The sequence below is a fragment of the Moschus berezovskii genome, chromosome 3, assembly GCF_049115385.1.
Source record: "Moschus berezovskii isolate FMDL1 chromosome 3, NW_MosBer_1.0, whole genome shotgun sequence".
Classification (NCBI taxonomy): Eukaryota; Metazoa; Chordata; class Mammalia; order Artiodactyla; family Moschidae; genus Moschus; species Moschus berezovskii.
Window position 1 is genome coordinate 40,332,803 of NC_142462.1, and position 17,265 is coordinate 40,350,067.

At 44.3% G+C, this 17,265-nt stretch overlaps 1 long non-coding RNA gene and 1 pseudogene across 1 annotated transcript in view; both read left to right on the top strand.

Annotated features, from left to right (window-relative positions):
• LOC148778314 (uncharacterized) overlaps window positions 1–13,811 on the top strand; it is a 74,538-nt gene extending 60,727 nt beyond the window's left edge. Inside the window, exon 3 of the long non-coding RNA XR_016036915.1 lies at window positions 10,532–13,811. This is a non-coding gene — a long non-coding RNA (uncharacterized LOC148778314). The remainder of the gene's footprint in view (window positions 1–10,531) is intronic.
• Window positions 13,812–14,177: 366 nt separating this feature from the next.
• LOC148778315 (F-box only protein 27-like) lies at window positions 14,178–17,063 on the top strand (annotated as a pseudogene).
• The last annotated feature ends 202 nt before the right edge of the window (window positions 17,064–17,265 follow it).

Consider the following 17,265-nt stretch of genomic DNA (forward strand, 5'->3'; position numbering starts at 1 on the left):
TGCTGTGAATGGGGTTTTCCAGTGAAATATTGGGCACCCAGTTAAATTTGAGTTTCAGGTAACTAACAATTTTTTTTTTTTTTAGTGTATGTCTCATATATGGGACCAATTATACTACACAATCCCTGGAGGAGGGCATGTCAACCCATTCCAGTATTCTTGCTTGGGGAAGCTCCACGGACAGAGGAGCCTGGCTGGCAACAGTCCATGGGGTCGCAAAGAGTTGGTCACGACTGAGTGACTGAACACAGCACACAGCACATACTATACAATGACCAAATTCAACTGTGTCCTAGAGACTAAAATAACTTATTGCTTATTTAACATTCAGATTGAACTGTGTTCTGCATTATTTGCTTATCTGGCAATCCTAGTCATGAACCATGATGGAGGTTAGATAAAGAATGCCAATTTCATGGTTGACAAAACACAGTGAAGCTCAGAGAGACAACTTCCCCGAAGTTGAAAGCTCATTGAAAAAAATAGTAGCAAGAGATGTGACCTGAGCCCAGATTAGATTCATAACTACCCACTCTGTCTTGGTAACCCTGGGCAATGACTTGAAAGTGAGAGGGAAGTGACAGCATAAAAGCTGCAGACCTGGGGCTGGGACCAGCTGCCGCTCCCTGTAAGGGCAAGGCCCACACCGTGGAGGCACCCTCCTGCTCCTGCCCCACTGCCTCCAGAATAGGCACATGCACATGTCTCCTCCTCATGGAACGTCCTGTTCCAGGCTCCACTCTTTGTTTGTGTCTTTGAACTTGCTGAGACTTGCATGATATGGCATTTGTCTTCCAGACATGTCACTGTGACTGTGTCCTTGCCAAGGTCTTACATATAGCCCCTCCTCTACTGAGTCTCAATCCCTAGCACACCACTTCCATGCAAGTTACCTGACAAAGGTGGGAAAAGGAAGGAAAGTTATGACTCCAAGTCTGGGCTCTAGGTGGCTGCTGGCTGCTAAGCCATACCCATCAGGGCTTGCTAGTATGAATACTAACATAAAGAGTAGCTCCATTCTTTAATACTCTGTAGTATTAATACTAAAACAAACAGCAAATGCCTTGTGCCGGGCTGGGTCTTTTACATACATCATGTTTATAACCTCTTAATGCTCAACTCTTCCAGGCAAAAGATACTATATATTATCCTCATTGCATAGGCTCAGGGAAGTGAGTAACTTGCCAAAAGTCATTCATCAGAGCCAAAATTTCTGTCTAGCTTGATTTGCCCCTCAAATACCATGGCACAAAGCTCTGTCCACTGTCCCTGACAGTCAGGAAACTAAATCCAGAGTCAGGCAGTGGGGTAGGCAGCTCTGCTTGAAGCTAAGCAGAACAGAAAGCTTTAACAGAGAACACTGAAGGTTAGGATTTAAATGAGTAGCTTGCTGCCTAAGCTTCTGCCCTTGCTTCAAAAGAGGTTACCTGAAGAGAGACAGTCCCTACCTTCCTCATTACCTCTTTTCCTTTCTTTCTTTCCTAGTTGATCAGATGTGCCCTATCCTGAAAGGTACATCTGCCCCCCCAGATTCCCAAGTGCCCCAGTCCCTGGGCTGGGCTCTGTGTCTCTGGTGGGATCTTATTATTTGGATTTTTACTCCATGATCAGAGCAATTACCATGTATTTTTGAGCAAGTTCTGCACCTATTGTAACACTCTGGCAATTAAAACACAAGTTTAAACTTGGTTTCTTCTATCATCCCAAGGTCCATGAATACCCACCTAATTCCATGCCCAGTCAGGAAATAAATTGCAAGCATTGTATTAAGAGTGTTGAAACAGTGTCATGAGAGTCACCCTCTTATCTGAGAAGTTTGAAACTTTAAATCATCAGAGAGCCATGGAGAGAGTCCCATTTAAGATAATTACTGATATGAGCATAAAACTTCCTCAGATTTGTAACAGTGTATTTTGAGGAAGGGTTTCAGTTCAGTTCAGTCGCTCATTCGTGTCCGACTCTTTGCGACCCCATGGATAACTTTTCCAGTTTGTGGACATTTGTTGTTGTTTTTCATTTAAACAGTTTCAGGGAACCCATGTTAGAGAATGCTGGTCTAGACCTTTTCTGGACACTCAAAGTGTGGTCGAAAAAACAGTAGTACTAGTACCCCCCTGGGAGCTATTAACTGGGAGCTGTCAGACTCTGAGTCAGAATGTACATTTTCACAAGATCCCCAGGTGGTTTCCGGGCAATAGTCTAGACTGATAGATCATAAGTGCACCCCATCGTAAGGGCGTGGGGTTTGTTTCCTGAGGGAGGGTGGGGGAGTTGCAGTGGTGGGAGGAGCCTAAGCGATCCTCAGGTGGGAGAGTCTACCCTGGGAGAAGTTGCTGGGCAGGCGAGGCTCACCGTGATCTTCCCCTTGAGCAGAGAGTTATATAATTTTATAATATAGAAATATATTTCATATATATGTCATTTATATTTGTCATTTCAGTGACATTATAGTTAGGAGAACACTGTCAATCTGACTTCTTAAAACCAAACTGTTGTCCAGTAAAACAACAAGACTCTTTCTGAACTGTATCAACCCCAAAGTTGATACACTTTCAGAAACTAGATCTCTGTCCAAGTTATAGAACTGATATTTAAAAGAACATCTGAATGAGTTTGTGAATGAAAAAGAGTGTAGAATGGTGGAGACAGGGGCCCTTTGGTTGAAAATCACTGGCCTCTCCTGTGAATGAGGGATGATATCTCCTGGTGGATTGTAGTGAGGCTCATGGTATGTTTTCTAAAACGTTAGAATTAGTATTAGAATCAGCATTCATTTTCACACCAACATAAACACAGCAGCAGCCTCACTGACTGTCTCCTTACTCAAGCAGTGAGAATCCTGACTCCTGGCCATCTACATCTGGCTATTGAAAACAGCAGAGCTTGACTCCAAAACTGAAGTTTTGGGTTGTATTTACTTGTTGCCTCCTCATTACAGAATGAGGAGTGTTAAAAGGAAACGACCTTAGAAAAACAAGGAGACCCAATTATAAAAGGCAGGTTGGAAATTCCCATGATCCTCACCACTCATGGGACCCAAGACCAACCCAGGCCAACAATGACACCAGAGTGTCTTCACATTGTCCTGCCTGTTACAGAATCCAACCCAGGCCCACTTCTCTTCAAAACAAGCTCTTACAGGGGCTTCCCTGGTGGCTTAGTGATAAAGAATCTACCTGCCAATGCAGGAGACGTGGGTTTGATCCCTAGTTCTAGAAGATCCCATGTGCCACAGAGTTGCTAAGCACAGGCACTTAGCTGGGCTTAGCTGGGCTTACAACTACTGAGCCTGTGATCTAGAGGCCAGGAACCGCAACTCCTGAAGACTGCGTGTCCTAGAGCCCGTGCTCTGCAACAAGAGAAGCCACTTCAGTGAGAAGCCCGCACACTGCAACTAGAGAGTAGCTCCCACTCCCGGCAACTAGAGAAAAGCCCGTGCAGCAACAAAGACCCAGCACAGCCAAAATCAATAAAATTATTACAAACACCCCCCAAAACCAAGCTTCTGTAGCTCAAGAGCTGGCTCGTCATTTCCCTACTCCTGATTTGGTGATTTGGCTGGGCTTTTCAGGTCAGCCCCATTCTCCAGGTCACCATTTTGGTAATGGAGCTGAGAGTTCATCTCTTTCTAGCTTATTCCTCAACTGTCCTGAACTTTAGAGGAAAGGATAACATCACCATCATAAAACTGTTGCTCCTGTAACTGGCTTTGCTGAAGAGCCATGACTAGAGAAATTTAATGTAAGGGAAAAACTTTAAATTATATGCAAATTATAACTGTGCCCACATCACAGGTCTTTAAAAAAAAATAGTTAAGCCCATCCATGGACACAGCCTCTTTTCCTGTCCTGGTGTTCACTTACCTTTTCAGAAAGAGAGAAGATACTTCAGTATCTCACAGTACAAATTGCACCCCATCCTTCATCAGGAAAACCCCTAACACAGCTAAAGTTTGAGTCTCCATCTCATCCCCAACAGCATATTTTTTTTAACATTACAATATTATTTATTCAGTACAGATCAGTTGAGTGTTTACTCGGAGAAAACAGTGGTGAAAGAAAGAAAAAACAGTAAGCTCTAGTTTGCTGGATGTGATGATTTTTTTCTCATGTGATGATGATAAGAAAGCTTTGGAAACACTATATACTTTCCCTAGAAAATATCATTTCAATAACTTAAGGAAGGGATGGAATATATTAATATAAGCAAGAATAAGAAAATCCAGTCTGACTCCTAATTGGAATGACGTTGGGCAGTGAATTTCTCTTCAGACTTTACTTGCCTTATTTGCTAAATGCAGTGGTTAAACTAGGTATTTCCCAAGAACAAAACTCTAATAAATCCCAGTGGCATCTTGGAGACACGATTGACCATAGGATGAGTCTTCAAATCTTAATATAGAATGATGGGAGGTACTCCAGCAGATTGGTCCCATGTGGACTTGACCCTCCAAGTCTTCTGGTCTCCTTGGAAGATTCTCTGCAAGCGTGAAATGGGGGGGCACCTCTTCCATCTTCTGGCAGGTTCCTAATGGACCTCTTCCCCACCCCATATATGCACCCTTCAGGGAAAGCTGTGAGAAAGAGCACAGTCTAAACCCATATGAAGGATGAGAGCCATTGCTCTGAATGCAGCCTCACTAGAAGACGCCCCTTTGCTCAAGGGAGAGAGCTCTCCACCGTGTCAGTTCCTCTTTGTTCATTTCTCTGCTTCCAGAATTTGCCCAGAAATCTATTAATATTCTCATATTAAAAAATCAGGCCCATTTTAGTCTCTTTCAAACAATAGAGAGTATAATCCTGGTTCATCCCCTTTAGCCATACAAAGTCCAAACAGAAGCACTGATCGTCAGTTTGTCTTCACTTTGGACCAGATCTAGTTCTGGGACACAAGTCTCTACAAGCAGAGGATGAACAGTTTAAAGAATGCTTTCCCCTCAGTTCGGAGTGCTCCCAGAGGGGCTGGGTTGAGAGACCCAGGGTTCTTTTCCCTCCATAACGGAACCTCTGTGGAGTTTACGAAGGCCATTTACTGTGACCAATTTTTCCACCAGGGAAGAAAATAATCCAAAGCAAAACTGCCACATACATGGACAGCTGTCAGTTGAGCCTTCAAACCTGTTTCCTGCCCATTGCTGAGAACTATTGCTTTCACCACATCAGACCCTCTGGCATAGGTGGTGAGACCAAGCAGCTTCAGCCTCTGAAACAGTCCACCTAATGCCAGACGTAGGCTTAACTTTCTTAGCATTTTGACAGAATTACTTACTGAGACCATATTTCCTACAATGACTCAATCTTGACTGAAAGCAAAACATACATTGCTGTCCACTTTTCGGAAAGTTTCCAGCATGTAACATATCACTTACTGAGAATCGTCAAATCAGTTCAGTTCAGTTCAGTTCAGTCGCTCAGTCGTGTCTGACTCTCCGCGACCCCATGAATCACAGCACGCCAGGCCTCCCTGTCCATCACCAACTCCCGGAGTTCACTCAAACTCATGTCCATCGAGTCGGTGATGCCATCCAGCCATCTCATTCTCCGTCGTCCCCTTCTCCTCCCGCCCCCAACCTTTCCCAGCATCAGAGTCTTTTCCAGTGAGTCAACTCGTCGCATGAGGTGGCCAAAGTATTGCAGTTTCAGCTTTAGCATCAGTCCCTCCAATGAACAACCAGGATTGATCTCCTCTAGAATGGACTGGTTGGATCTCCTTGCAGTATAAGGGACTCTCAAGAGTCTTCTCCAACACCACAGTTCAAAAGCATCGATTCTTCGGCGGTCAGCCTTCTTCACAGTCCAACTCTCACATCCATACATGACCACGGGAAAAACCATTGCCTTGACTAGACGGACCTTGGTTGGCAAAGTAATGTCTCTGCTTTTTAATATACTATCAAGGTTGGTCATAACTTTCCTTCCAAGGAGCAAGCGTCTTTTAATTTCCTGGCTGCAATCAGCATCTGCAGTGATTTTGGAGCCCAAAAAAACAAAGTCTGACACTGTTTCCACTGTTTTTCCATCTATTTCCCATGAAGTGATGGGACCAGATGCCATGATCTTTGTTTTCTGAATGTTGAGCTTCAAGCCAACCTTTTCACTCTCCTCTTTCACTTTCATCAAGAGGCTTTTGAGTTCCTCTTCACAAAGACCTGACTATAAAAGAAAGTAATTTTAAAGGGACTTCAAGAAGTAATCTAAAAACCTGACACATCTCCTCCTGGTAATGACATGGAAAAATATACACCTGAGAACAACCTGGGTACTAAGTTGTAGATTTAAAGAAATTCGGTGAGGAGTGGTTCTGATTCTCCTGCAGGGGCCGGCTGTGGTGGAGCGGCACCTACTGGAACATGTGAGTACTGCATGCCAGTTGCCCCACCCCGCCACCCCCCCACAACCCGCGCGCTTTGAGGAGGTTGAAACATTGCTCCTTTCTCCTGGCTCCTGGTGTGCACAAGGGGACATTTCATGCAAAGATGGGCACAATAAAGGACAGAAACACTGGATCTAACAGAAGCAGAAGATATTAAGAAGAGGTGGCAAGAATACACAGAACTGTGCATATCTTCACGACCCAGATAACCACGATGGTGTGATCACTCACCTAGAGCCAGACTTCCTGGAGGGCAAGTGGGCCTTAGGGAGCATCACTATAAACAAAGCTAGTGGAAGTGATGAAGTTCCAGTTGAGCTGTTTCAAATCCTAAAAGATGATGCTGTGCTGCACTCAATATGCCAGCAAATTTGGAAAACTCAGCAGTGGCCACAGGACTGGAAAAGGTCAGTTTTCATTCCAATCCCAAAGAAAGGCAATGTCAAAGAATGCTCAAACTACCGCACAGTTGCACTCATCTCACACGCTAGTGAAGTCATGCTCAAAAGTCTCCAAGTTAGCCTTCAACAGTATGTGAACAGAGAACTTCCATACGTTCAAGGTAGATTTAGAAAAGGCAGAGGAACCAGAGATCAAATTGCCAACATCTGTTGGATTATCGAAAAAGCAAGAGAGTTCCAAAAAAACATCTATTTCTGCTTCACTGACTATGCCAAATCCTTTGACTGTGAATCACCACAAACTGTGGAAATTTTTTATAGAGATGGGAATACCAGACCACCTTACCTGCCTCTTGAGAAATTGGTATGCAGGTCAAGAAGCAACAGTTAGAACTGGACATGGAACAACAGACTGATTCCAAATAGGGAAAGGAGTACATCAAGGCTGTATATTGTCACCCTGCTTATTTAACTTATATGCAGAGTACATCATGAGGAATGCTGAGCTGGATGAAGCACAAGCTGGAATCAAGATTGTTGGGAGAAATATCAATAACCTCAGATATGCAGATGACACCACCCTTATGGCAGAAAGTGAGGAAGAACTAAAGAGCCTCTTTATGAAAGTGAAAGAGGAGAGTGAAAAGGTTGGCTTAAAGCTTAACATTCAGAAAGCTAAGATCATGGCATTTGGTCCCATCAATTCATGGCAAGTAGATGGGGAAACAGTGAGAGACTTAATTTTTGGGGGCTCCAAAATCACTGCAGATGGTGACTGCAGCCATGAAATTAAAAGATGCTTACTCCTTGGAAGAAAAGCTATAACCAACCTGCACAGCATATTAAAAAGCAGAGACATTACTTTTCCAACAAAGGTCCATCTAGTCAAGGTGATGGTTTTTCCAGTAATCATGTATGGATGTGAGAGTTGGACTAAAAAGAAAGCTGATTGCCAAAGAATTGATGCTTTTGAACTCTGATGTTTGGAGGAGACTCTTGAGAGTCCCTTGGACTGCAAAGAGATCCAACCAATCCATCCTAAAGGAAATCAGTCCTGACTATTCATTGGAAGGACTAATGTTGAAGCTGAAGCTACAATAATTTGGCCACCTGATGCGAGGAACTGACTCATTTGAAAAGACCCTGATGGTGGGAAAGGTTGAGAGCAGGAGGAAAAGGGGACGACAGAGGATGAGATGGTTGAATGGCATCACTGACTCAATGGACATGAGTTTGATTGAACTCTGAGAGTTGGTGATGGACAGGGAGGCCTGGCGTGCTGCAGTCCATGGGGTCGCAAAGAATCAGACACGACTGAGCGACTGAAGTGAACTGAAATATTCTTAATGTTCCCCTTACAGTTTAAACTGAGTTACTCAGTTGTGTCCAACTCTTTTGTGACCCCATGGACTGTAGCCCACCAGGCACCTCTGTCCATGGAATTCTCCAGGAAATCATACTGGAGTAGGTTGCCATTGGCTTTTCCAGGGGATCTTCCCAACCCAAGGATGGAACCCAGGTCTGCAGCTTGTCAGGAGGATTCTTTACCACTGAGCTATCTGGGAAGCACATATAGATTAAAGATTCAAAAGTGAAAAGCAAAACTTTAGGACATGTAGAATGAAATACAGGAAAGTATCTTTATGACTTTGGATAGAAAAATGCTTTTATAAACAAGACATAAAGAAAAAATTAAAAATATTAACACATGGATTATGACAAAATTAAAACTTCTGGGCATCAGAGAAAACCTTTAAAAATGTGAAAAGACAAACCACGGATTGAGAGAGGATATTCACAGCACCCATATTTACAGAGAATTGGTAAACAGCATTTGTCAGAGAACTCCTACAAATCAACCAGAAAGGGGCTATGAAACCTGTCACAAAATAAGCAGAGGATTTGAACAGGCAAGTTAGTAAAGAGAAAACCCATTTTAAATGAGGCTCAGCCTGACTAATATTCAGAAGGATGCAAATTAAGACAATGAGACACAATATCAGACCTATAATATCCCAGATGGCGCTAATGATAAAGAACCTACCTGTCAACAAAGGAGACTTTAAAGACTCGGGTTCGATCCTTGGGTCGGGAAGATCCCCTGGAGAAGGAAATGGCAATCCACTCCAGTAATCTTGCCTGGAGAATCCCATAGACAGAGGAGACTGGTGAGCTGTGGTCCATAGAGTCACAAAGAGTCGGACATGACATGAGTGAAGTGACTTCTCACACACAGTGTTGTAGCCATGCATTCTGGGAAACAAACTCACTCAGAAGGACAATGCAGATAGTGGAGTGCACCGGCGGGCCCAAGGCAGAGTCTCCTCTTAGCCAAGGACCCCGACCAACGTTTGTGAAAATCTTTTATACCCCATGTGTACGTGTCTGAACCCACCACTCCAAATTCCTTGAGATTTACATAAACCAAGGAAAATACAACCCCGGTAACCCCATCTATTCATGTACTATGTGCTCATGTGCTCAAACAGTCAAAGAGTTAGCCAATAATCAATAAGCCCGAGGTTACACTCCGATAGATACAGAAAAATGTATGGCCTGTCTGGAGGAAGGGGTGATTAGTGTATGTTTTCTCTTAGGCGATGAGTAACCTAGATACGATCTTCAAGGTTCCCCTGTCTGGAGGAGGTCTTATCCTTCTGTTGTCTTTTTCATAGGCACTAAACACAGAGTTCAGAGTCCATTGGAAAGGTGGCCGAGCATGATCAGCATGAACAGGCCTAAGATGGAGTCCAGGCCCTATGAATTCCTTCTTCAACAGTATTGGCAAAAATTAAAACAGCTGATAAAACTGATCCTTGTTAGAATGTGGAGCTAAACTAACTCTGATGCAAGGTTGCTGGGAGCATAAATCTTTCTGGAAAGCCATTGGCTAAATTTAACAAGATAAAAGAGACTCCTTGTTTCCTACCCTCAGTTATACAAAAAATCACCCACGTATGATAGGTACATTGTTCAAAACAATGTCAAAGGAAGAACAAATTGAAGAAGAGTTTGAAAAGCCTGGGGAGTATGACAAACTCCTGGGGAGGGAAGGACAGAAATGAAATGGCTCAGAGGTATAAGTGGGGATTCAAACTTATCTATTAAATATACTTTAATTTCTTACAAAAATTATGCAGCAAACTTGACTGAGTGTTGGCAAAACTGAGGATGGTAAATATAGAGCATGTTAAGTATTACCTTTAAAAGGAAAAAGAAAATGCCTTATTATCTGGCAAATCTGATTTCAGACTGTGGCTAGAGACTTCAGCTCTGTTACTGCCCCGTTCTCTCCTCAGGGGAATTACTTCGCTGCTTTACATACTTTGTTCTGGTACTTGTCTGATCATCCTGTATCACCTTTGTGGTTCTCATTCTGGAGTCTGTCTTTTCCTGTGAGCTCTCATCCATGGTTATTTCTTTCCTTATGAGTGTTGTGGTTATTGACCGTGAGTTCAGATTTCTTGGAGCCTTTTCAGTGGGACTTCTTGGAGGCCGGAACTAAGTGTTTTTCTCAGAGCCTGAAGGCACTGCCAAGCCAAAACCACTTTACATTCTTGCCCTGAGGGGTTTTCTTTTTCCATGGTACACTGAGAGTGCTTTTTAGGGACTGAACACCTACTGTGAGGTCATTCTGTGGTTATAAATTCTTCCCCCCACCTCCGCCACCCCCCCCATCCCCCACTGTCAAGGTCTGAGATAATCCATCTTCTTGCTGCTCTGTGAAGAAACTGATTATTTCTCCTTTATGTTTACAGTGAGGAGGGAGCCCCATGGCACCCCAGCATCAGTGGTGGCTGAGTGGTGGAAGAATCTGCCTGCCAACGCAGGAGGTGCAGGAGATGTGGGTTCACTCCCTGGGTTGGACGATTCCCTGAAGGAGGATATGGCAACCCACTCCAGTATTCTTGCCCAGGAAATCCCGTGGACAGAGGAGCCTGGCCAGCTACAGTCCGTGGGGTTTCAAAGAGTCAGACATGACCAAGTGACTGAGCACACCTGTGTGGACACTGGGCTTGGGGCACTTTTAGAAACCTGTAAGAATGGAAACTCATGCTCAGCTGGGTGAAGTTAATCCTCAAAGTGAAAACTAGTTTTAGTTCTTTGCATACTTTTCTGATTTTTAGTTTTAGTTTTTTTGACTCTGAGAATTCTTTTCTTTCATGCTAACTCTTCAGTGCATTTTAGTTTCTTTGCCCATATTTAATTCAGCACTGGGGAAAAAATATCAGTGGAGTGTTTCTTAAAGATCATGATTATTAAAAGCTCATCCATGATACTACTGGGAATTGATTTTTATGTTCTTTTAAAAAGATTACAAGAAGTCATATCAAGAAAATTAGAGATACCAAGGGAACATTTCTTACAAAGATGGTCACAATAAAGGACAGAAATGGTATGGACCTAACAGAAGCAGAAGATATTAAGAAGAGGTGGCAAGAATACACAGAAGAACTGTACAAAAAAAAAGATCTTCATGACCCAGATAACCACAATGGTGTGATCACTCATCTAGAGCCAGACATCCTGGAATGCGAAGTCAGGTGGGCCTTAGGAAGCATCAATATGAACAAAGCAAGTGGAGGTGATGGAATTCCAGGTGAGCTATTTCAAATCCTAAAAGATGATGCTGTGAAAGTGCTGCACTCAATATGCCAGCAAATTTGGAAAACTCAGCAATGGCCACAGGACTGGAAAAGATCAGTTTTCATTCCAATCCCAAAGCAGGACAATGCCAAAGAATGTTCAAACTACTGCACAATTGCTCTCATCTCACACACAAACAAAGTAATGCTGAAAATTCTCCAAGCCGGGAGTCAGTATGTGAGCCATGAACTTCCAGATGTTCAAGCTGGATTTAGAAAGGGCAGAGGAACCAGAGATCAAATTGCCAACATCTGTTGGATCATAGAAAAAGCAAGAAAATTCCAGAAAAGCATCTACTTCTGCTTTATTGATTATGCTGAAGAAGGAATTCATAGGGCCTGGACTCCGTCTTAGGCCTGTTCATGCTGATCATGCTCGGCTACCTTTCCAATGGACTCTGAACTCTGTGTTTAGTGCCTATGAAAACAACAACTGAAGGATAAGACCCCCCCTCCAGACAGGGGAACCTTGAAGATCCTATCTAGGTTACTCATCGCCTAACAGAACACATACACTAATCACCCCTTCCTCCAGACAGGCTGTAAATTTTTCTGTATCTATCGGAGTGTAACCTCGGGCTTATTGATCATTGGCTAACTCTTTGACTGTTTGAGCACATGAGCACATAGCACGCGAATGATGGGGTTACTGGGGGTGTATTTTCCTTGGTTTATGTAAGTCTCAAGGAATTTGGAGTGGTGGGTTCAGACACGTATACATGGGGTATAAAAGATTTTCACAAACGTTGGTTGGGGTCCTTGGCTAAGAGGAGACTCTGCCTTGGGCCCGCTGGTATAATAAACTGCACTCCACTATCTGCATTGTCCTTCTGAGTGAGTTTGTTTCCCGGAACGTGTGGCTACAACAATGCCAAAGTCTTTGACTGTGTAGATCACAACAAACTGGAAAATTCTTCAAAAGATGGGAATAGCAGACCAACTTACCTGCCTCCTAAGAAACCTGTATGCAGGTCAAGAAGCAGTAGTTAGAACTGGACATGGAACAATGGCTGGTTCCAAATTGGGAAAGGAGTATATCAAGGCTGTATATTGTCACCCTGCTTATTTAACTTCTATGCAGAGTACATCATGGTAAATGCCAGACTGGATGAAGCACAAGCTGGAATCAAGATTGCCTGGAGAAATATCAATAACCTCAGATACTCAGATGATACCACCCTTATGGCAGAAATTGAAAAGGAACTAAAGAGCCTCTTGATGAAACTGAAAGAGGAGACTGAAAAAGCTAGCTTAAAACTCAACATTCAAAAAGTGAAGATCATGACATCTGGTCACATCTCTTCATGGCAAATAGAAGGGAAAACAATGGAAACAGTGAGAGACTATTTTCTTGGGCTCCAGAATCACTGTAGATGGTGACTGCAGCCATGAAATTAAAAGGCACTTGCTCCTTGGGAAAAAAGCTGTGACCAGCATATTAAAAAGCAGAGACATTACTTTGCCAACAAAGGTCCATCTAGTCAACGCTATAATTTTTCCAGTAGTCATGTATGGATGTGAAAGTTGGACTATAAAGAAAGCTGAGTGCTGAAGAATTGATGCTTTTGAACTGTGGTGTTGGAGAAGACTCTTGAGAGTCCCTTGGACTGCAAAGAGATCCAACCAGTCCATCTTAAAGGAAATCAGTCCTGAATATTCATTGGAAGGACTGATACTGAAGCCGAAACTCCAATAATTTGGCCACCTGATGCAAAGAACTGACTCACTGGAAAAGACCCTGATGCTGGGAAAGATTGGAGGTGGGAGGAGAAGGGGATAACAGAGGATGAGATGGTTGGATGGCATCACCGACTCGATGGACAGGAGTTTGAGCAAGTTCTGGAAGTTGGTGATGGACAGGGAAGCCTGGCGTGCTGCAGTCCATGGGGTTGCAAAGAGTCGGACATGACTGAGTGACTGAACTGAACCCACTGATATGTGAGATTTGCTTTAACATAATTTCATCCAAAAAATAATAACACAGGTTAGCAAAATGTTGAGCTTGGGTGTTAGGTACAAAGAGGTTCATGATACAATTCTTTCTACTTTTGTGTTTGAAAATTTCTTTACCTTTTGTTTTTTGAAGTACTGTTGATTTACAATGTTATGTTAAATTTCAAGTGTAGAGCATAGTAATTTGTGGTTTGTTTTTTGCAGATTATATTCCAAAGGTTATTACAAGATATTGGGTATAGTTCCCTGTGCTATCGAGTAGGTCCTTGTTGCTTCTCTATTGTATGTGAAGTAGTTTTATGTTAATCCCATACTCCTAATTTAGCCCTTTCCTCATCCCTCTCCCCTTTGGTAACCACAAGTTTGTTTTCCATGTCTGTGAATCTGTTTCTGTTTTGTATACAGATTCATTGGTATTTGAAAACTAATAAAAAATTTGAATGAGACAGAGAGAAAAAAGGAGAATCCAGATGCTTGATCACAAAACATCCCCGTTTTCCTTTTCCCTCACGAGTTGTTTAACTTTCAGCATTTTTTTAGCCTCTAGTCACAATGCCAGACCCCTTCTGTTCTCATCTCAGAGCGAGTTGGGTTTATTGCCCAGATATCAATACTGAGGGGACAGCCTTTGCAGAGAGAAGGGCTTTACTGCAGGGTGGCCAAGTAAGGAGGCAGGAGGCCAAGCTCAGATCTCTCTCCCCATCAGTGATTCTCTCACCCATTTCTGAGTTAGGTGAGGAGTTTGTTACAAGGATGTGCTGGCGGGCAGGTTTTTGAAAGTGGCCCTTTGCGGTCAGGTGTGGGAATGGGGTTTCAGCACCAGATCTTCCTGGACAGCGGACCTTCCGCTTCCGAAAGGGTTCCAGTGCTCTGGTTCGGGGGCATGTCCTGTACTTTGGTTCAGTGAGGGGAGAAACTTCGGTTCCAGGTCTTGTTTGAGGTCAACATTTTCTCCTCTGTGCATGCTTTGGCTGCTTGACTTACAGTTTTGTTCTGTTGTCTCTAAAGACCAGCTCAGTACCTTGTTAAAAACAGGATAGGGCTAGTTTGGACTAGTCCTGTGGTCATATATTTAACAAGAAATACTTGAAAATAATAATTATAGTTTTACCAATAGCGATTATTTATTATTTTTGTTCTGTTCCAAGTCAATACCCTCAAAAGGGGCCTAGTCAGAAGGTATCATTAACATCTCCATTTACAGATAAGGAAACAGAATCTTAACTAGATTAAAATAACCTTACTGGATCATCATCCCTTCTGTCAGTGGTGGAAAGTGAAAGTGAAAGTTGCTCAGTCCTGTCTGACTCTTTTTGACCCCATGGACTATATATATACTGTCCATGGAATTCTCCAGGCCAGAATACTGGCATGGGTAGCCTTTCCCTTCTCCAGGGGATCTTCCCAACCCAGGGATAGAACCCAGGTCTCCCGCATAGCAGGTGGATTCTTTACCAGCTGAGCCACAAGGGAAGCCCGTCAGTGGTGAAGCCACTAACTAAAAATCATTCTATGTCTCTCTGGCTGCAAAACTCCCTCCCCAAACTACTCAGGAGACCTCCTCCCACTGCACCATACTTTACTGAAAAGAAAGAAAAAAACAGAGGTGTGAACTCTCTCCTCCATTTGGAAATCTTCTTCCCCAGCTCAGAGGAGCAAGGGTTTCTCCTCCTTTGTGCTCCCAGGCTCTATGATTCCACCGTCTGCCCTTCACTGGAGCCTTTCTTACCTCCACCTTCAGTCAGCATCACCAGCTTCCTGAGGGGAATTTTCTATCAGCAATTCCTCAGAAGCTGTTGTAGCCATAACTACTTCTTCCTATTCACTGCCAGAACCCAGAGTTAGGCCCGAGGGCACGAATTCTTTAATAGTTTCCTAACTGGCCTCCCTTCTGCAGTCTCTTAGTTCTCCAGCCTACTCTATATTTCCCCCAGGTTAGTTGCCCTAGAACACTGCTCTTTGTTGACTCTGTTCAAAAAACCTTCACGTCGTCTCACAACTCATAGCTGGACTGACCATGCCCCGTGGACCCATCTTACTCACTCTTTTCTTAAAAACAATACTTTTCATCTGTTTATTTTTGGCTGCACTGGGTCTCTGTTGCTGAGCAGGCTTTTCTCTAGTTGGGTTGAGCAGAGGCTACTCTCTAGTTGTGGTGCATGGGCTTCTCATGGCTGTGGCCGTCTCGCTGCAGAGCATGAGTTTTAGTAGTTGCAGCATGGAGGCTCAGTAGTTGTGCAGCCTGGGCTCTGGAGCACAGGCTTAAGAGTTATGGTGCACACACGTTGCTGGTCAGTGGCATGAAGGATCTTCCTGCGTCAGGGATTGAACCCGTGTCTCCTGCACTGCAGGTGGATTCCTTCACTGAGCCAGCAGGGAAGACCCTCTCCCCATCACTCTTACCTACACACGTGCATTAACAGACCCCTGCATGCTCCTCTCTCATCTTGGTGCTCCTAGAAATCCTGAGACACTCCTTCTGCCTCTGGCCTGAAACCCTGTGGGTGAACTCCTGTGACAGGTCAAGGCCCTTCCCCACTCCTCTTTCATTTTCCCAGTGAAATCTCAGTGGATGCTTGTGTGACCCCTGTGTTCCAGCCAAACTGCTCACTCTCCTTCCGTGGAGATGTCTGGTACTTTCTTACCTTAGCTTTTGTTCTTTGCTCGTGCTATTCCCCCAATTTTGATAGTGCAGAGAGCATGCCCTCTGCTCTATCCACCAGGTTAGCTAAGATGTAACCTTTACACAAATCCCCCTCAACTGCCTCACCCAGGCATGTCATCTCCCTGCTTTAAACCTTTCTCCCGGTGGAGCAAGGTGATGGTCTGCTGGGGAGGAGCAGCATGCCGAGGTGCAGTCAGCGGCAGCCTGGCCTGGCGAGGACGACCTGTGGGCTTCTGGGGGCCTGCCCGCCAGTGTCCCCACTCCCGACACGGAACCTGAGGAGGTGCTGGACCTGAACCGACTACCTAACGAGCTGCTCCAGGAGGTGCTGAGCTACCTGCCTCTCAGCATGCTGCTCGGGCAATGCCGTCCGGTGTGCCGGCGCTGGTGGGACCTGGTAGACGGCTGGGACCTGTGGCGGAGCATCCTGCCCTGGAAACACCCCGACCTGTGGCCCATCATCCGCACCTGCCTGCCCCCCCACTGACGACCCCGGGCCCTGAATCCTGGGCCACTTCTGCGAGAGCAGACCCATAGGACGCAACCTCCTCCGAAGCCCTCGTGGCCTAGGCGGTTTCTAAAGAAGGAAGTATTGGACCTCGAGGAAGAGGGCCTGTGGCCAGAACTCCTGGATAGTGGAAAGATTGAGATTTCTGTCTCTGCCTGGTGGTTCGAAGGAAGAACCAATAACCATGTATATCAGCTAACTGTCCAAATTCTACATACCCACAAGACTATCCTGGATCCGTTCTCTAAGAGTAGCTTTCACATCAGGCAGTGCAGAAGGAGAGAGCCCTTGAAGATTATCTTCTGGATATGTGTATATAGAATAAGAATATGAACTAAAGTGTTACAGGGCTTACTGCAGTGGTGAACAGTGAATAAAGACTCTCTCATTGTGTCCTTCAGGCTCGAGAGCCCTTGGGCTCAGTAGCTGGGGCACATGGGCTTAGTTGTTCCCAGACACGTGGGGTCTTAGTTCCCGGACCAGTGATCGAACCCACACCCCTGTATTGCACTGCACCACCAGGGAAGTCCCCACATAAGGAATTATTAATGTCTTTTAAAATACATGAGATCACCCATTACTGATATTTTCTAAGTGAGCAGTTGCCAGCATGGAGTCATATGACCAGGTAGGGACACCAGAGATGTAGGCAACTTTTCCTTGTTAGGAACGTTCACATAGTCTGCGATTTTGGATATTCCAGCTAGACAGTTTGATGAG